Below are 20,965 nucleotides of genomic sequence, written 5' to 3'. Positions count from 1 at the left end.
ATCTATGCAGCTAAAAATCACCCCAAGCAGTACAAATGTGCAGCTAAGACTGTCAAACACTGACCTAGACAACACAACTCTGGCTTGTTCATATAGTTTGTACACAGCACCTCTATAATATCGCCAGGCCCGCCTGTGCAGCTCCTTGCTTACCTGCCTCCTTCCTTCCTTCCTTCCTTCCTTCCTTCCTTCCTTCCTTCCTTCCTTCTTTCCTTCCTTCCTTCCTTCCTTCCTTCCTGTGGTGATATTTTGTTTGTGCTCTAACAAATAAAGCTTGCCTGGAGATCAAAGTGCAGAGCTAGCCACTAGTTAACCATAGAGGCCAGGCAGTGGTGCACAGACCTTTAATCCCTGTACTTGGGAGGAGGAAGCAGAAAGATCAGGAGTTCAAGACCACCCTGGGCTACATGAGATTGATCCAGTATAAAGGGGAAACAGAGCCAGGTGGTGGAAGCTCATGCCTTTAATTCCAGCACTAGGGAGGTGGAAACAGGAAGTGATATGGCTGGGCAGAAAGAGGAATATAAGGCTGGAAGAGACAGGAGCTTACCCCTTTCAGGCCCAGAAGCTGGCGAGTTAAGAGGTGGCCATGGCTTGTTTCTTTGTCTCTCTGATCTTTCAGCATTTACCCCAATATCTGGCTCTGGGTTTTTATTATTAAGACCAGTTAGGATTCTCTGCTGTGGGATGGTCTGTATGTCAAATGTGTTGCTGATTGGTCAATAAATAAATCACTGATTGCCCAGTGGCCAGGCAGGAAGTATAGGCGGGACTAACAGAGAGGAAAATTGAGAGAACAGGAAGCTGGGGAGAGAGACACTGCCAGCCACCACCATGACAAGCCGCATGTGAAGATCCCGGTAAGCCACGAGCCATGTGGCAAAGTATAGATTAACAGAAATGGAATAATTTAAGCTGTAAGAACAGTTAGCAAGAAGCCTGCCACGGCCATACAGTTTGTAAGCAATATAAGTCTCTGTGTTTACTTGGTTGGGTCTGAGTGGCTGTGGGACTGGCAGGTGAGAGAGATTTGCCCTGACCGTGGGCCAGGCAGGAAAATTCTAGCTACAAATGGCGTCCAACGTGGTGGCAAGAGTTTCCACCTAAAAACTGATAAAAAAGATTCTAAAATAGAGCTAAAAACAGCTTCCTAATTGTCTCTCTCAAATGAGCGGCAGCTGCCGGTTTGAGCTACTTGTAGGTTACTAGCTTGCGCGCTCGACCTGCCCTATGGTGGGAATGAGGCCTCTGCAAGTGGCACATTAAGCTGCTTGGTGGATTTAGCCTTTGCTAGTACAAAACAAAAAAAGAGGTTTCTGGGCTATATGCTGCTTGGATAAAAGCATAAACCCAGGATAGCTCCCAGAGCTGGTGGTAAACGTAGCCATGTGAGGAAGCTGAGGTGGGCGGAGCCAGCAGCCACAGCTGCTGCAGTTTAAGGCAATAGATTCACAATAAGACAGATTCAGATGTAATAGTTTACAACGTGTGTAAAATATACGTAGGCTTGAAAGAGACAAAAAAGGAATATATACAGTTATATAAAGAAATAAATAGTTTTTAAAAATAAAGTCTTTAAAGAGACAGTAAAGGTAGTATAAAAAATAAGCCACATAAAAATGGATATTACACAGAGAATCTGGATTGTGTTGTCTTTGGGATTTTTTAACTGCAGAAAAACATTTGATTGTAAAAGCTGTTGAGTTATGCCAAAATGTATATTTTAAAGGTACCTTGACTTCAAAATTTGGATGTAAGGATATGTTGCTTTAGAAAAGAGTCTCTGCTTTTGTTTCCACAGAAAGCCAGAGGCTATGGATTTGTTCCAGATTAAGATACATCAGGTTTGACCAGCCAAGACCACCTGAAAGGTCTCCGATGACACCATGGCCCAGATGATCCAACATCCAGAATCGTTTCAAGGCAACTGGCTCAGATGATACAGCCTCACGGACTACTCCATGATCCTTACATTTTCTTTGTGTACCCATAAGATACAGCGCCCCCCTCCAGCAGGAAGTAGTAAGAGAAGCTACGCCCAAATTCCCAAATATACCAAGCTGACTTTGGAAATGTGTAAAGGTTAAAACCTTCCTTTTTAAGAAAAGGGGAAGTATTGTGGGATGGTCTGTATGTCAAATGTGTTGCTGATTGGTCAATAAATAAATCACTGATTGCCCAGTGGCCAGGCAGGAAGTATAGGCGGGACTAACAGAGAGGAAAATTGAGAGAACAGGAAGCTGGGGAGAGAGACACTGCCAGCCACCACCATGACAAGCCGCATGTGAAGATCCCGGTAAGCCACGAGCCATGTGGCAAAGTATAGATTAACAGAAATGGAATAATTTAAGCTGTAAGAACAGTTAGCAAGAAGCCTGCCACGGCCATACAGTTTGTAAGCAATATAAGTCTCTGTGTTTACTTGGTTGGGTCTGAGTGGCTGTGGGACTGGCAGGTGAGAGAGATTTGCCCTGACCGTGGGCCAGGCTGGAAAACTCTAGCTACAATTCTCACTACACCTTCCTTCATTACTTCCTTCTTCCCCTTCTTCCCTTTCTTCCTTTCTCACTTCTTTTATTCTTTCTCCTCCCTTCCCTCCATGCCTGCCTGCCTCCATCCCACTTCTCTCTCCCCCTTTTTAGAAAAAGAATCCCTCTGCATTTTACTCCATTCTCTTGTTCTTCCCTTTCTTTCATTCCTCTCTTCCAGTTGTAAAGTTTAAGCCCAAGGCCCCATACTCACAAACACACACAAAGCAAGTACTCTGTGCCTATGAAGCAAGGCTTCTTGCCACTATTACCTGCCCAACTCTACCTCTCTAATTTCATACACTGCCACTCTGCACCTGATACTAGGCATTCCAAGATCTCAGTGGTTGGGTTACTTAGACTTGATATGTCCTGTCCTAACTAGTTTTATGTCAACTTGACACAGAAGGAAAACTCAATTAAGAAAAATCCCCTCCCATAAAACCCAGCTATAAGGCATTTTCTTAATTAGTGATTGATGGGGGAGGGCCCAGTCAACTGTGGATGATGCCATCCCTGGGCTACTACTGGTCCTGGGTTCTATTAGAAAGCAGGCTGAATAAGACATGGAAAGCAAGTCATAAGCAACACTCCTCCATGGCCTCTGCATCAGCTCCTGCCTCCAGGTTCATGCCCTATTTGAGTTCCTGTCCTGACTTCCTTCAGTGATGAACAGTGATTTTGAAGCATAAGCTAGATAAACCTTTTTCTCCCCCAAGTTGCTTTGGACATGGTATTTCATCAGAGCAATAAAAACCCTAACCAAGACACCTTTTTGTACAGTTTGTGGTAGTTTAAATGAGAATGGCCCCCATAGGCTCATATGTTTGAATGCTTGGTTAATGGAACTGTTTGGGAAGGATTGGGAGGTGTGGCCTTATTGGAGGAGGTGTGCCACTTGGGATACGCTTTAAGGTTTCAAAAGCCCATGACAAACCCATAGCTCCCTCCCCCACCTCTCTCTCTCTCTCTCTCTGTGTGTGTGTGTGTGTATGTGTGTGCATCTGTGTGTGTCTCTCTCTACTCTCTGATTAGGATGTAAAGCTCTCAGTTACTGCTTCAGTGCCATGCCTGTCTACTTCCTACCATGATTATGGACTAACCCTCTAAAACTGCAAGCAAGTCCCCAGTTAAATTCTTTGTTTTATAAGAGTTGCCTTGGTCATGGTGTCTCTTCACAGCAATAGAACAGCAACTAATAAAGCATGCTTTAAAACACTTCTCTTGGGAAAGTGTTTCCCTGACCCTCTCAGGTAGAGTTGACTTTGTTATTTTGATTCTGCATTACTATGTGTATTATTCTCTTATTGAATCTGTAGTGACAACTCACTTAAGTAGTTGTTTCCCTCCCTGCAGCATCAGCAGACTCACATCTTATTCATACTTTTTGCATAGTGAGAATAGAATTTTTCTTGTCTACCACCACTTCTCATTTTCTTCCTTTCGACTGGGTGCAAAATTTCCTGATTGACAAGCCAATGATTTCTACTGTACACAAAGGAGCCAATTCTGGCACTGTTCATAGGTATCTCCTGTACATTATCTGTAGTGAAATTACAGAGTGCCAGCCAAAGGAAATAAAGTTGACAATCAACGTGGGTCCCTCTTGGTTGATCATAAATCATCCTGTGCTATGTTTTTAGCATTGTGCCTGGTGATCCAGCATGGCAGCAATGATCTCTGCCACTTACTCCCTAGTTTGACAATTCATTTAAATGAAGGACTTGAGGGCTATCAACCATGTTTGTAAGCTGACTTGAGAGCACTATCCCATATCACTCACCCCCAAATCCCAACTTAAGAATATATAAGGAATGGCATGCTTTGTTTCTCTCAGCCTTCTGACTAATGGTATAATTCTTCTATCATCTTGCCTTTAGAAGGTTTTGAACCCTGTTACAAAGCAAACAACCTTAGACAGGAGAACATGAAGTCACAATTAATTTATCACACCTTATTCACAAGATCCTGAGGATCAGGCTCTTAGGAAGATGATGAAGGACAACAATAGAAAGTTGAGTGAAAATGCACCATAAGCAGGTAAGGTGTTGAAGAGTTGGATGCTGGGAAAAGAGTGACTCCACGGGGAATTGCTTGCTAATTACTGCTTTAAGTGAACAAAGTTACAGCAAATTATTATGAAAGGGTAAAACAATGATTATATTTTGCTTTTCTGATAATTTTCAGAAATGTCTCTATTGATTTAAAAGCAAATATATACTAGGATAAGAAAATCCAAAGCTTGTTGATTTGAGTTTTTTTTTTTCTTGTTGCATTAAAAACAACAAAAATATCCAATGGTAGGGCTACTGCAGTGAATTATGGGATTTGTAGGCACTGAACTTTCATGTAACCAGTGCAGACAAGGTCTTTGAACAGTACACAACTTATCAGGATATTGTGGGATATGTGTCATGAGTAAATATATCAGGTATGTGTCATGAGTAAAAGATCAAATTACAAATAATAATTTGATATATAACATGTATAACATCTTGTGATTATGCATCAAGACAGTATCAAATCCCTGTGCTGATAGTCTTAACTTTGTGGGAGCCCAGGGTGGGGATATTATGAATATTTATCTTCGGGAAGTTAAAACCTTTTAGTGCATCTGTTTTTAATTATAAATTAAAATTTTAAAGTATGACAAACTTTAAAAGACTCCAAAGCAAGTTATAAAACTATAATGTATCCTGCACTACTACATGAACTTAATCATATGGGAAGCTGAAGGTAAGTACATGTGTAGGTGTCCAAGACTCAGCACCTGCTAGAGATTTTTTACAAAGGAGGGGGCTTATGTTGACCAGAGAATCAGGACCCACAAGCTCTTGTCTGAACAGCAAAAGCAAACAAGCAATACAGAGCATGCACGTAATTACAGATCTTAGAGTCAAATAAGGTTTTCAGCATCTGCAGTCTTTTTCACTCATGGGGACAAATGCCTGAGACAGGGATGAAAATGAAGGAACATTTGATGACTTAAAATACCGACAGAGGTACAAAGAGCCAGAAGGGATGGTATGAAAATTTTAGTATGATTCCACCAATAAGAGAAAGCACATATACCATGCATGCTTCTAATTCTGGGCCTGGGGAGATTAGTCACCCAGTCATAGCACCAAAAAGACCTGTAAGGAACAAACTGTGAAGTTTCTAAAAGACTGCATGAGAACACTTTCAATTACGGCATTAAAGCAGCTTATGTGCATTCATTATGTCTGCCTGAACTTGTCTCATTTCCTCCTCCTCCTTTGAACTCCGAAGATGAGAGTTGGGGAGACTGTTGTTCTATTTTTCTTCTTTAATTAAGATACAGAAACAGTTGACTGAAGATGAAAATCCCTCACGTAGTTCTTGGATTTTCATTTCTGTATCATGTTACTGAGGAACAATGGAACTGTAAGACACAGGAAATCTAACTTTTCCACTAACTTCTGAAATGCCACTGCAAGCAGAATCAGAACTAACTGAGGAAATGGCTCAGAAAGGACACAAAGATCTCAGTGGTGCACGAACACTGGGAAGAATTTAAATGCCAAACGCAAATATCAGGTGACATTTACAAAGCACATACTCTGTCTAATTCTTCTGTGAGCTAATGTGGTAATTACAGATTTATATTTTACAACAAAATCACCAGTGAGACTCCTGCAGCCAGAAAAATTTCAATCAGAGGGGATAAGCCAAAAATAATTAGAGAACTGACCGCCCACTCAGACATGCAGTGCAGTGGGTCAGTTCTGCTAATGCTGACTAATGGAGCCTTTTTCTACTTTACAGGAGTTGAGTGCATGCACAGACTAGATTTATATTCACATTTATACACATATCTTCACCTGTATCCTTTTCTATGTCACCATGGCTGTACCTATATGCCTGCCTTCCTTGCTCTTCAGTTTGACATATTGAACACCAGCTACAGGGTCCATCTAGTTATGTGACACTATACCTGGAGAGACATGAACAAATGTCTGCTCACTCCAGATGGGAAACTGATGACAGACTAAACTAATAATAACACTAAAGTCAAATTTGGTAAACCAGTGAGTTCAATGGGGAATGTAGTTGAAGGGTGACTTATCAGAGCATGGATGGCATGCTGAAAACCCACCCAAGTCTGGATGACAACACATGAACTCTGGGACCTTTTAGCTCTCTGCATGACTTGTTTGCAGGTTTGCAGACTGCAGGCCTTTCACCTAGTCTCAGCATTTCTTGCTAATTACCTTGCTGAGTGAGGAAGCTTATGAATCTGTTCAATTTTTGGGAACTTCTTGAGACTTGCAAGTTGTTTACTTCCTGACTCTTTAGGAGCCTTTCTCCAGAATGCAATGTTTCAGCCAGAAGTTCATAATCAGAATCCAATCTTTAACTAGCAAGGGCATACTACAGAACAGTTCTATTTCATAGAACATTTTGTGATGATGGAGACAGTCTGTGTCTGCACTAGCCAATTCCAGCTTCTCAATGGTTGTCAAGTGGTTGGTGTCACTGTAGAGCTGATTGCTTCAATTTTAGTTTATTTGAATAATGGTATTTTTTTCATTTATGTTCTTATTGGAGAACTCAGCTCCATAATGAGGAAGCTCATGAAACAGCAATGGTAAGACACAAAAACTTGCCTCAGCTTGCCAACTGCTGGCATATGAGCATGCCAAGCTTCTTTCTCTTCTGTAGAGTTAGGCCACCCATATATGCCTCAGAATAAACTTTGGCTATTTGTGCACCCCTTTTAATATTACTATTCTGAAAACCAGATGTTTGTACCTTTATTACTCTTCAAATGGATGGAGTCTCTTCATTACAGTACCTCTGCAGAGGTTCCTTGATGTCTTCCAAGCTAGCACAGGAAACATAGATGTAGAAAATGTCTCTAGATATATGAACTCTGAATATATTATTATCATCATTAATTTATATTCTGATAAGAATTAAAGTTTCTGTCCTGTTAAGTTGTAGGGGTAAGAAGGGAAGCTTATTTAATTTGTCACCATCTATCTTTAAGGAGAGTGTGTACTATTGGGGTAGGGAGAGTTCCCAGTATCTAGAACACTTTCTGAAATAAGATGAAAGACACTGTTCCTTTGTGGGAAGTTATTCCAAGAATCTCTGCTGTTTCTGCATGTCTTCAAGTGAGGTACTACCAACTCTGTTATATGTTATCCAGCCTTGGAAGATTTGGTGTCTCCTTCTAGAGCGCAGTTCAGGTATGCTTACTACATAGAACTGAAATGGTATGAGCTCCAGATTATATGAAGGAAACAGTTGCCTGTGCAGTCATCATATGGCCCTCTTCCCATCTCCCTGTAGTGTCTGGGGCTGGAAGAATCAGTTCAAAACACTGGCAACCCTGGCTGCTGCAGTTTCTATGAACGTCCTTTGTCTTTGACTCAAAAGGGTCATAAGTCTTTAGCGTACATGAAAATGTGACAGGCTAATTACTAACTTGCAAGTAAGTGAAATCACAGACTTTTCATTGTACTAAATATTCATGTGCAGCAAAGATCCACAGCCAAGGGCCTTAGTCTGACTTTCTAAACAATAAAGCTATTGGTATTCATCTTATTTGCTCTATTTTGTCTTTTAGAAATTAGAAATCACATCTTCCCCAGCATCTCAGAATTGACAGAATGGTATAAATTTTTGGTTGTAATTTCCTTTTTAAAGGCAAAGAAGTACTACATGAGCCTTAAAGGAAGCCAGGGAAAGGAAAGTCAAGAGTAAACTACAACAGGGAGTTGGGATGTTACCAAGGAAACTTTAGCTCATGGTCACTGTTGGAGTGAGAATCAATTATAGTCACAGAACTGGAGAGAATACTATGAATTATCGACTTCATGTTGGGTCAATCAGCATAGCAAGTAACCAGGCAGTATGCACCAAAAGACAAAATCAACAATGTACACAAAGGCAACCCATAGGCTGGGAGGGAGCATAGACAAACGACATATTTGATAAGGATATATAAATACTATATAAAGTACTCAATGACAAAAATAACTGGATCAAAGTGGGTAGAGGCCTTGGACAGAAATTTCCCCACAGAATACACACAAATGGTCAACAGGTCCATGAAAACTGCTCAGGACCTCTAACTACAAGAGAAGCACCAGTCAAAACCCCAAGGAAATACAACATCCCATCCAATGACTACAGTAAAAACTAAGATGAAGTAACAAGTGTCAACAAGAGTCAGGTGAAACTGGAGTCTTCTTGCATGTTTGGTAGGAGTATAAAATGGTAATGTTGCTATGGTGAACACTATGGCAGTCCCTCAAAAAAGTTAAAAATAGAACGGCCATGTGATCCAGTAATTCTGCTTCTAAGCATATACTCAAAGAACTGCAAGTAGGGCTTCCAAAGCATCTTTGTACACCCATCTTCATAGCAGTAGTTTTCACATTAGGCAAAGTGTGGTGGAAATCAAGTGCCTGGCAAACAATAAATAGATAAACCAAGTATGGTCTAGACATAAAATGGAACAGTATTCATCTTTAGAAAAGAAGGAGATTGGGACACAGGCTACAACAAGGTAGACCTTGAGAACGTTATGCTAAGTGAAAGAAACCAGTAATAGACTGTCAGATACTGTGTGGTCCTACTTGTGAATCTCATGGAATTGTGAAGTTCAGAGAGACAAAGAATAGAATGGCACCTTGTGGGAGAGGAGAATAGAAGGTTGTGGGTTAAATGGGTTTAGAAGTTTAGTTTTGCAAGGATGTTTAGATTTGGGATGTTGGGGCTGCCCAATTATGTAATGTACTTAACACTACTGACCTATGTAGCTGTGGTGTGATGGCTAGTTTTTATGTCAATGTGACACAAGACAGAGTAATTTTTAAAAGAAAGAACCTCAATTGAGAAAATGTCCACACAAGATTGGCCTGTGGACATGCCTGTGGTGAGTTTTCTTGACTGATGGTTGATGTGGAAGGAGCCAGCTCACTGTAGATGGTGCCATTCCTGGGAAGATGGTCCTGGGGTGTATAAGGAAGTAGTCTGGGCAGCCATGATGAGTAAGTCAGTAAGCAGCATTTCTCTGTGGCCTCTGCTTCAGTTCCTCACTCCAGTTCCTTTCCTGACTTCCTTGGAGGATGTACCACAAGATGTAAGATTAATTAAACCTGTTCCATCCCAAGTTGATTTTGGTCCTGATGTTTCATCACAGCAACAGGAATCTTGACTAAGAAAGAAATTGGTAGCAGGGGTGGGACATTGCTGTGACAGACCAGACCATGTTTTGGGAAGGACTGTGGTGGCATTTGAACCTTGGACTAGACAAGCCATTGAGTGCTCAGGGAGCAGTGGATTATTTTGTGGAAGCTTGGAAGATAAGAATGTTGAGAGGAATGCAAATGATAGAGGCCTGACTTATGAAACAGCAGAGGGAAGTAAAGAGTCTATCAGGGCCATTTGGGTACTATCTTATAGCAATATTCAGAGGTTATGGTCAGCTGATTCTGAAGAACCAGCTGTAATTGAAAAGAGAACATAAAGTGAAACCTTTGCTTTACTGGGACAATTGACGTCCACTAGCTTCAGCCGAGAAATTAGCAATGATTGAGAAGAGACTAGCATCACTGAGGTGGAAGAATTTTCTAGGAAGTGTGTCCTTAGGGTCAGGACACACACACACACACACACACACACACACACACACACACACATAATTTATTAGAGTAGCTTACAGGCTGCAGCCCAGTTAGTCCAACAACAATGGCTTTCTCCTAACGGAAAGTTCAAGAATCCAGTAGTTGTTCAGTCCACAAGACTCAATGTCTCAGCTGGCTTTCAGTATATGTCAGAATCTTGAAGAAGTAGGCTCTAATACCAGTGAAGGAATGGACTTGCCAGCAAGTGTGAGGGCAAGCAGGCAAAAAGCAAAAGCTTCCTTCTCCCATGTCCTTTATATAAGCTGCCAATAGAAGTTGTGGCCCAGATTCAGGGTGGATCTTCCTACCTTAAATGTTCCAGTCAAGAAAAATTCCTCACAGGTGTGCCCAACGCTTGGGCTTTAGTTAATTCCAGATGTGGTCAAGTTGGTAAGTAAGAATAGCAATCATACCCTCTTAGAATATCATCAGTTCAGTCAATAAATGGACTAAGGAAAAGAACAGACAGTTCTGAAAAGATTATCATCATTATTTGAAGCCTCTTAGTTTTTCTGCCCTCAAATCAATGTATATTGTAACTAGCTGCATATGTAACTCTGTTGTTCCTGTCCTGTGTACAGCCACAGAAAATAGATAACATTATTTTTTGACCTTTTATGTTTTAGTTTTTGCTCTTTATTAATTAAATGTGTTCATTGACAATTTTATACATGTATGTAATACATTCTGATTGTTCACATCCCCACTCTTTCCCATCTCCCAATCTCTCTGTTTGCTCCACACGTTCCCTACTAATCTCTTTTTCACATTCCTACCATTTTGTTTTGTTTGTGTCTTTTTAGGTTTGACTGAGGACATCTCTGTAGACTTAGGGTCAAGACCTGCTCACTGGAGCCTGGTGGATATACCAGCGGATATACAGCTAAGGACACTGCCTGACCCAGAGCCCACCAGTAGCTTATAGCTCAACAGTAGCTGGGGAGTTCCATGAGCCCTTTCCCATGTGTGACTGGGTGTTGAAAGGTCTAGCCAGTCTTGTACAGTGTGAGTGATCACAGCTGTTGAGAGCTCATGATTACATTGGCAGTGTCTGTCCAGAGAATGAGATTTCACTGCCCTTCTTTCCTTCGTGTTCTTACATTTTTTTTCTGTCCTCTCTTCCACAGTGTTCCCTGAGTCTTAAAGAGAGTAGAATAAATGACTTGTTTAGCTAAGAATGAGCTCCTGTTATTCTTAGAATCTTGGGATTCCATGAGTCTCTATATTTACCACTATTCATTGCAAACAGAAACCTCTCTGATAAGGGGTCAGAGTAGCTTTTGTCTAGAGTATAAACATAGATATTTAGAAGGCCATTTGATAAAATGTCTATTTACCTAACCAATATGAGAAATTTCCCTCATAAGAGCCTATTACCTCCCAAGACATGGGTTTGTGGCCAGACTTAGAGCACCAGGCATGGGATACCTCTTGTGGAGTGGGCCTCAAATCCAACCAGAAAGTATTTGGCTACAGCCATGACCATCGTGCCACTATTACACATATGGGCACATTTTTTTTGTTAATTAAAATGTCACCTCAGTTAATATATCAAACATGTTGTTTGTAATAATAACTGATGATTATCTTGTAAGCAAATGTCTGAGAAATGATAGTTCCCACCTCACATAACTTTAGGGAAGTGGCCTTGTTACACCTGTGTTCTAGACTTGCTGAAAAAGTGTCTTACCAAAAAGAAAAGCTGGGTTTACCCTGTCTGAGTAGGAATCATGTTGGAAATGGGAGTCTCGGTTTCACATCCTAAGTTAGAAGATTTGGCCGCTTTAAGATGGCAGTTTGATTACGTCATCCCTCAGTGCACTGCTTCCTCACCCTGAGTCACTGCACTTTTCTAGCTAGAGCCTGTGAAAGGCATGTCCTCTTGGAGCCATTGTCAGGGTGTGGTGAGAGGCAAGTCAGACTGTTCTGCGCCTGGCGGTCCCCGACCTCATAAGGCACAGATCACGCTTGCTTACATTGGCTTTCTCCACACAAGGACTTTCTGTCACATTCAGGGGACATCAAGGAACCCAGTTCTGTGAATTGCTCCAGCTAGACATTAGTAGAAATTCTCTTCAAGACTCATTGGAAATTTGTAAAACTTCTGTAGTAATAGGCAAAAATATTTATATAAATTACATTAAAGTGGCTCCAGCAGGCTAGTTCTGCTTCTCTGGCTACCTGTCTCACTGTCACGTATCAATCTCTTTTATATATATATATATGTGTGTGTGTGTGTGTGTGTATGTGTATGTGTATATGTATATGTATATATACACATATATATGTTACACATATATATATTACATATATATATTACACACAGTGAAGGGTTTCATAAAGACACTGTTCTATGCGTATGCCATGTGCTTCGACCATACTCATCCCCTCCACATCCTCCCAACACTCTTGTTATTCCTGTTCAGTCCCCCAAACATGGTAACTTCTATTCCCACATTCTATATCCACAGTGGCTATTATGTATCAGTATAAAATGTAAGATCCACAAATGAGAGGAAACATGAGGTTTTTCTGAATCTGGCCTGCACTTGGATTAAGGGGAGGCTGCAGCTTAGTGGTTTGCTGTGTCCCACTTACCCTTCTGATGCCAGGCTCTCGACACCCTAGTACTAACTCTCCACCTAGCAAAGCATAGGTGTTTTTTGTCATCTCCTTGTTTGTGTGGATTTCCTGAGGCAGAACCTTGGCACCATCACTCCAGCTGTCAAGTGGGGTTTGCTACAAAACAGACTCAATTTCCAGACGAATAAACAAGACAGTTCACATAAAGCAAATGGTACTGTGTCTGGCACAGAGGAAGTGCCCCACATAGGTTAACTATTCTTAGAACAGTCTTCATTGTACAGAACAGAAACTCGGGTGCAGACAGGTTAACTTCTGACCAAGATTACAGCCTCATAATGGGAAATCTGAAAGCCAAATGTAGTACTAGTACTCATGTAGTACTACCCTGAAGTCCTCACGCACCTGATTCCTCAATGAGATATGTTGTCACCTGCCCAAGGGTGAATGGCATAGACAGTGGACAGAGAACTACCTGTGAGGGAGGCCAGTGTGCCCTTCTGCCTGTTAACAGTGGGATTAGTGAAGTGTTCTCTCAAGCATGTTGGTGGCTTTAGAGCATGCAGTTCCTCAAATCTAAACCCAACTCTCTGCCTCCTCTCTCCCACCAACCCCTCCATCTGGCCTCCTCCTGTCTAAAAGGCTTGGCAGCCTAGAAGGGCTCTCTGTTCTCTGGAGTGTGGCACCAGGTGGAAACAGTCCCTCAACTACCATCCAGCTGGTACCTGTCAGTTAGATTAGTTTAAGACAGAAAACAAAACCAAACAAAACCAAAAACCCTCTACTCTCTGGTGTCACGTGCTCGAGCCCAGAGGTGCTGGTGCCAGCCCCAGCAAGCTTACCCTCTGTATCTCACTGTGTATTAGAGATGTGGGGGCAGGGGGATAAATAGGTTCTAGGCTCTGGAGCAGATACACCACAACTGGATTCATGGCCACCAGCGATGGTTTGGGGATCCAGAATATCACACAAGTGAGCTTCCAGCACCTTGCAGCTCAGAGCTCAAGGCAGAGGCTCCTGTTTTCACTGTCCTAGGAAGTGGATCCATGTACTGCGAGACAATATCGGAAGACTCTTTATTGGGCTGGATTGTGATAAACATGGGTGGGTCTCATTTAGGACCATTAACCTCTTCTATCCCTTGTCTTGTGAGTGACTTCAAGCTGAAGTGGACTCTTGTGGGCTGTCTGTCTGTGGTGTGTCTCTCCAATTCCAAGGCAGACTCTCACCAAGACAGGAAACAGAGACTATGAAGGTAGGTTAGTGACAAGCCACACTTGCATGCGTGCTGAAGGATAGAGCCAGCACCTGATCTCAGATGTGCCCCCACTCAAAGGCAGAGCTGCCTTTAGTTCTCACTTTCTGCTTCCCTTTTAATCACCCAGCCAATGTATTCCTTGAGCACTGTCCACTCTTCCTCAGGTTTCTGAAACAGTAGGCCCTTCTGGACTCGTAGACCATCAATAGCTAGCTAGGGTTGCCTCTCTTTGGGGGACTTGGCTCATTATTATCAGCCTGGCCTTCCTCTGGTTAGCTTCACCTCTCTCTCCATCAACTCTTCCTCTGAAACCAGGACTGGGGAAAAGCTAGAGAAGAGGCAGAGCCAAAGTCAAGCCCAGGATTTCAGATCTTCAGCTCAGTGCCCTGTCCAGAGATCTGCAAACTGGGCGAGTAGTCAAGGTGACCCATGGAGCCATGGCAAGAAGTACTAATACGTCTGCATTTTAGCTTTGATTTTTATTAGTTTAACTTTGGGGCACTATCATACTTCTGTCCCAAGCACTCTGGTTGCATACACCTTCCACTGCCCTCTCGAATGGACATTGCAGTGGTTTGAATGGCAGTGTCCTCCACAGGCAAATGTATTTGAATACATGGTCTGTAGCTAGAGTTTTCCTGCCTGGCCCACAGTCAGGACAAATCTCTCTCACCTGCCAGTCCCACAGCCGCTCAGACCCAACCAAGTAAACACAGAGACTTATATTGCTTACAAACTGTATGGCCGTGGCAGGCTTCTTGCTAACTGTTCTTACAGCTTAAATTAATCCATTTCTATAAATCTATACCTTGCCACGTGGCTCGTGGCTTACCACATCTTCACATGCTGTTTGTCATCGTGGTAGCGGTAGCTGGCAGTGTCTCTCTGACTCAGCCTTCCACTTCCTAGCTTTATTCTCCTCCTTGTCCCGCCTATACTTCCTGCCTGGCCACTGGCCAATCAGTGATTTATTTATTGACCAATCAGCAACACACTTGACATACAGACCATCCCACAGCAATGGTCACCAGTTTTGTGGTGCTATTTGGAGAGATTAAGGAGCTGTGGCCTTGCTGGAGGAATTATGTCCCTGGAGGCAGGCTGTGAGCATTAAGACTTGCACCATTTCCAGTTCCTCTCTGCGTCATGCTTACAGTCCAGGTGTGAACAGTCTGCTTCTGGCTCCTGCTGCCGTGCCTGCTGCTTGTTGCCATGCCTCTGCCCCATACAACCGACTAGGTTAGAGCCTTAAGTCCAAACAAACTGTCTTCTGTAAGAAAACTGCTAATTGACATTGTTTCCTGTCCCACAACACTTCAGACAGTCCCTGTTCCTTCTTCACCCTAGCTTAAGAGAGGCATTTCTTTCCCATGTGTAGTCTCAAAAACACAGTGTTATTCCTGAGTTCAGTCTTTCTCTGGGACTGAGTGGGAAGGAAAGTAATGGGTCTGCTTGCTCCTGGATTGGTGGCAGATTCCTTCCAGATAGTTCTGTGGAGCAGGATACAGCTGGAGGCACTAATCTTAATTAACACCTAAGTATGGTTGGAGGATCGGAAGGCAGCTGGAGGGCATGTCAATTACAGTTCAGCTGCTTCTGTGCCTAGTGGAGAGACTGGCTGGGGCTTGTGCACACGCACAAACACACACACACACACACACACACACACACACACACACACACACACACTTACTTTTAGAGGTCCAGAGACATGCAGACAGTAGGTGTAGATGCAGAAAGGCAAGTACCCTTTTTGTGGAAGCAGCCTCTTATAGAGGTCTTTCAAATAAGGCTACTCTTTACCGTGATTTTTTTAAAAAATCTTCCTGGCACATATTTGCAAAGAAACAATGTGTTGTTGTGAGATGATAATTTCATTCTGGGGCAGGAAAGGAATTCATTTCACCAAACCAAAAATGACATATTGTGAAAATTGTGAATGGTCTTTTTGAGCAGGTAGAGGTATCTTAAGAATGCAGAAATGGATGGTTTTGAGAACAATAATGACAGTGATTCTTAAAAGGATGTTGTTATTTTGAAAGCCCAGTTTACATGGTTTTTCTAGGAGTACTCAGGACAAGTAAAGTAAGGTATTTTTTAGAGTGATTAATCTGTGGACAGATAGAGATAAATTTTTGACCAGCTTTGATCCCCTCTTTCCCTCACCTTTTGTTGTATGTTTCTGTATCATTGCAGTTGCATATATGATTTCAAGGAGAAGTTATTTCTTAACTCTCTTGAGCCTATTTAGACATTTTTTCTTTCCCATAATCAGTTCTCAGATCACAGTGTTCTTGGCATGTACTTCTGTCAAGCCTGCTCTAAGACATTTATATCATGCTTTATAAATTGAATTTGTACTTGGTTCTATATTTTGACATTTGACATTCCATGCAAAGCCCCTGTTGGTCTGTTTCTGAGAGAGCTGGTGAATGAGAACATAAGAATGAGAAAAAAAAATAGAGTCTATCTCAAAGACAGAAATGGAGGAAGGGGTGCAGAAATCCATAGAGAAAGTGAAAGAAAGAATAATGCAAAGAGCCAAGACCCTGATAGGTAGCACAGAGGGAAAAACTAACAAAGCTTCACAGCTTAACAGAAGCTTCTCACAAAGTGGCTTCTTTTTCCTTCATCATTGAGCGGTCCTAGGAGTGCACTTTCCAGAGAGAGATGCTCAAAACAACTTCTCAGAGAACCGGAAGTTACCAAAACAGTAGATGCAAAATCACAGCACATAAGGAAGCAAAAAGATCATAACTTCTCAGCTGCTCCAGTCAAAGATATTGAAATAGGTAAAACACAAGGAAGAAATTTCAAAATTAGGGTTGGGGATTTAGCTAAGTGGTAGAGCGCTTGCCTAGCAAGTGCAAGGCCCTGGGTTTGATCCTCAGCTCAAAAAATTTTTTTTCAAAATTAACTAATATAACTCATGACTAATGACCTGCATGATGACACAAATAAGGAGAAGATTTCAAACAGAACCTGGGGAGAAAAGTCCACACCATAGAGAGAAAAGTCAGAAGAGTGGAAAATCAGAAATATGCACGGAGAAGACCTGGTAGGCTGCCCGTGGACTGTCCCCCCCGCTCTGCAGTTACTTTAGACCCAATTCTCAGCCCTACCCCCAGTGCTGCAACAGAACACCAGATGTAGCTTCCCCTCCCCTATCTCCAGATCTCCTGTGGAGGCCATAGACCATCCCTCTCAACCCTATCCCCTACTTCCAACCCCCATTCCCCATCCTTCTTCAGGACTCTCCTCTCTATGTCTCAGCCCCCAACTCAGAGAGCCACTCACTGATCAACCATAGGCCACACCTGCCAGAGACCAAGTAGATTGCTCATGGACTTCCCTACTCTCTACTACAACACACCCAATTCTCAGGGTCACCCCTAGTCCTACAATAGACCATCTTCCCTGGCCTCCTCTTCCCCTATCCTCCAACACCAGCAAGCATCCCCCTTGAACACACCAGCTGACCAGGTCAGTAAAATAGGCCACACACTGCCAACCCACTCTCTGAAAATCCAGAGAGGAAATAGAAACCAAGGAACAAAACACTCACCCAACAAAGATAAACACAGATCAGTATCTAGACTTTTAGTTACCTCAAACTCAGATACCTAGTTGCCAGTGTAAGAACATAGTCAATAACTATCAAGGCAATATGTCTCCACCAGAGTCCAGCTATCCTACTACAACAGGCCCTGAATAGCCCATCATAACTGAAACACAATAAAAAGACCTTAACACTAACTATATGAAGATAATTAATGGTCTTTAAAGAGGAAATGAATAAATCTTTCAAGAGGAAATGAATATACCCCTTAAATAAATCCAAGAAAAAAATAAGCAACAGTAGAAGGAAACAAATAAAATGGTTCAAGACCTGAAAGGAGAAATAGAAGAAATTAAAAAAAATAAAACCCACAAACCTAAGGAATAAAGGAAATGAAAAATCTAAGAATGCAAACAAGAACTACTGAGGTATACTTCACCAACAGAACACAAGAGATGGAAGAGAGAATCTCAGGCACTGAAGATATAATAGAAGACATGAATACATTGGTCAAAGAAAATGTTAAATCTAAAAAATCTTGACATAAAACATCCAGGAAATCTGGGACATGATGAAAAGGCCAAACCTATGAATAAGATAGAGGAAGGAGAAGAATACCAGATCAAAGGGCCAGAAAATATTTCAACAAAATAATAGTAGACATTTTTTCTAATCTAAAAAAAAGAGATGCCTACAAAGACGCAAGAAACATATAGACCACCAAAAAAGACTGAAAAAAGCCCCCTTACCACATAATAATCAAAACACTAAACATACAGAACAAAGAAAGAATATTGAAAACCACAAAGGAAAAAGACCAAGTAACACATAAAGGCAGATCTGTAAGGATTACACCTGACTTATCAAAGGAGACTCTAAAAGTCAGAAGGACTTGGATAGATGTGCTGCAGACTTTAAGAGACCACAGACGCCAGCCAAGATTACTATATCCAGCAAAGCTTTCAATTATCATAGATGGAGAAAATAAGGTAGTCCATGATAAAGTCAAATTTAAACAATATCTATCTACAAATCCATCCCTACAGCAGGAAAACTCCAAATCAAGGAGGTTAACTACATACATGAAAACACAGGAAATAATCTCACACCAGCAAAACCAACAGGAGAGAAACACACATATACACATACCACCAAGACCACCACCAACAACAACAAAATAACAGGAATTAACAATTATTGGCCATTAATATCTCTCAATTTCAATGGTCTCAATTCCCCAGCAAAAAGACACAGATTAAGAGAATGGATACAGAAACAGGACCCATCCTTCTGCTGCGTACAAGAAATACACCTCAACATCAAGGATAGATACTACCTCAGGATAAAGAGTTGGAAAAAGATAATCCAAGCAAATGGAACTAAGAAGCATGCTAGCAAAGCCATTTTAATATCTAACAAAATAGAATTCAAACCAAAATCAATAAAAAATTATGAGAAGGACACTACATATTCACCAAAGGAAAAATCCACCCAGATGACATTTAAGTTCTTAACATCTGTGCCCCAAACACAAGGGCACCCTCTTTTGTAAAAAACAAAACAAAACAAAAGATCCAAAAAAAAAACCCCAAAATACTACTACAGCTTAAATCACATATTGACCCACACACTGATAGTGGGAGACTTCAATACCACCACTTTTATCAATGGACAGGTCATCCAGACAAAAACTAAACCAAGAAATGATAAGCCTAACTGTTGTTATAAACCAAATAAATGTAACAGATTTTGACAGAACATGCCACCCCAAAACAAAAGAATATATATTTCAGCACCTCATGGAATTTTCTCCAAAATTGACCATATACTCAGACACAAAGCAAGTTTCAATATATATAAGAAAATTGAAATAACTCTGTGCATCCTATCAAACCACCATGGATTAAAGCTGGATATCAACAGCAACAGAAACAACAGAAAGTTTACAAACTCGTGGAAACTGAACAAAATTCTATTGAATGAAAATTGGGTCAAAACAGAAATAAAGAAATGAAAGACTTACTAGAATTCAATGAAAATGAATATGCAATATACCAAAATATATGAGACATAATGAAAGTATTGCTAAGAGGAAAGTTCATAGCACTAAATGCTTACATAAAAGTTAGAAAGATCTCAATCTAGCAACTTAACAGCACCCCTGAAAGCTCTAGAAATTCATTCTAAAATAAAGTAAGCATAGACAAGAAGAGTAGATGGCAAAAACAATCAAACTGAGGGCTGAAATCAATAAAACAGAAACAAAGAGAATAATACAAAGAATGAATAAAACAAAGAGCTCATTGAGAAAATCAACAAGATAGCCAAACCCTTATCCAAACCAACCAAAAGACAGAAAAAGAATATTCAAATTAATAAAGTCAAAAACAAAAAGGGAGGCTTAACAACAGACACTGAAGAAATCCAAAGAATCATTAGGTCATATTTTAAAAACCTATTGTAAGCAAGCAAGTGCGGCAAATTTGAGGGAAAGGTATCCTGACTGCTCAGGGAGTCAGGCTACGCCTTGAGCTGCTAGGACAGCTCTAGTGGCCGAGCTGCAATGGGACAGCTCAGCTCTGGAGGAAAAGGTATCCTGACTGTTTGGGGAGTCAGGCTATAACCTGAGTTGGGGTGTGGTGGGGGATGGTCTCCCTGCAGGATATAGCAATCCTGCTCCTCTCCTGAAGAGCCCTTAGAGCTGAGCTTTGCTCAGCCCCCACTTAAGGGGGCTTCCCAGCAGAGCTCTGCTTCTTCTCCGGCCCAAGATGTTGCTTCTTTTGCTTCACACTGCTAAAGGGAAAACTCCTGCAGAAATATAGCAATCTCCCCCAGCTCCAGCAAATAATTGTTACTTTTTCTTCCTGCCTTGCTCAGTCCTCTAAGGGACATCTCAGTAAGGTTCTTCTGTTCTGCTCCACCTTGCTCAGTCCCCTAAGGAACATCTCAGCAAGGTTCTTCTGTTCTGCTCTTCCTTGCTCAGCCTCCTAAGGGAATGTCTCTAAAAGGTTTTTTTTTTTTCTGCTCAGTCCTCTAAGGGATGTCTTAGCAAGGTTCTGCTCTGGGCCAGTGAATGAAGATCTTCACACCCAAGACTCTTTTGAGAAAGAGATTTATTTGGGAAGGAGGAGTCCAGAAGAGTGGCTGCCTCTCCTGGGGCCGGGCCGGGGTCGGGGTGGGGAGAACAGCCAGCAATGAGCAGGCAGGGTGGTTTATATAGGATTTCTTTTTTAAAAAATATTTTTATTTTATAATTAACTTAATTTCACATATCAGCCACAGATTCCCCCATCTTCCCTCCTCTCACCCCCCAGCCCAACCCCCCCCCAAATCCACCCACCATTCCCACCTCCTCCTAGGCAAAGTCTCCTCTGGGGAG

The 20,965-nt window shown here is 41.7% G+C and overlaps 1 long non-coding RNA gene across 1 annotated transcript in view; it reads right to left on the bottom strand.

The window, feature by feature from the left end:
* Positions 1-7,294: 7,294 nt before the first annotated feature.
* The window catches only part of LOC131912393 (uncharacterized), a 42,241-nt gene continuing 28,570 nt past the window's right edge, over positions 7,295-20,965 (bottom strand). Inside the window, exon 3 of the long non-coding RNA XR_009379617.1 lies at positions 7,295-7,374. This is a non-coding gene — a long non-coding RNA (uncharacterized LOC131912393). The remainder of the gene's footprint in view (positions 7,375-20,965) is intronic.

Source organism: Peromyscus eremicus, chromosome 6, assembly GCF_949786415.1.
Source record: "Peromyscus eremicus chromosome 6, PerEre_H2_v1, whole genome shotgun sequence".
Classification (NCBI taxonomy): domain Eukaryota; kingdom Metazoa; phylum Chordata; class Mammalia; order Rodentia; family Cricetidae; genus Peromyscus; species Peromyscus eremicus.
This window is presented reverse-complemented; position numbering and strand designations above follow the sequence as displayed.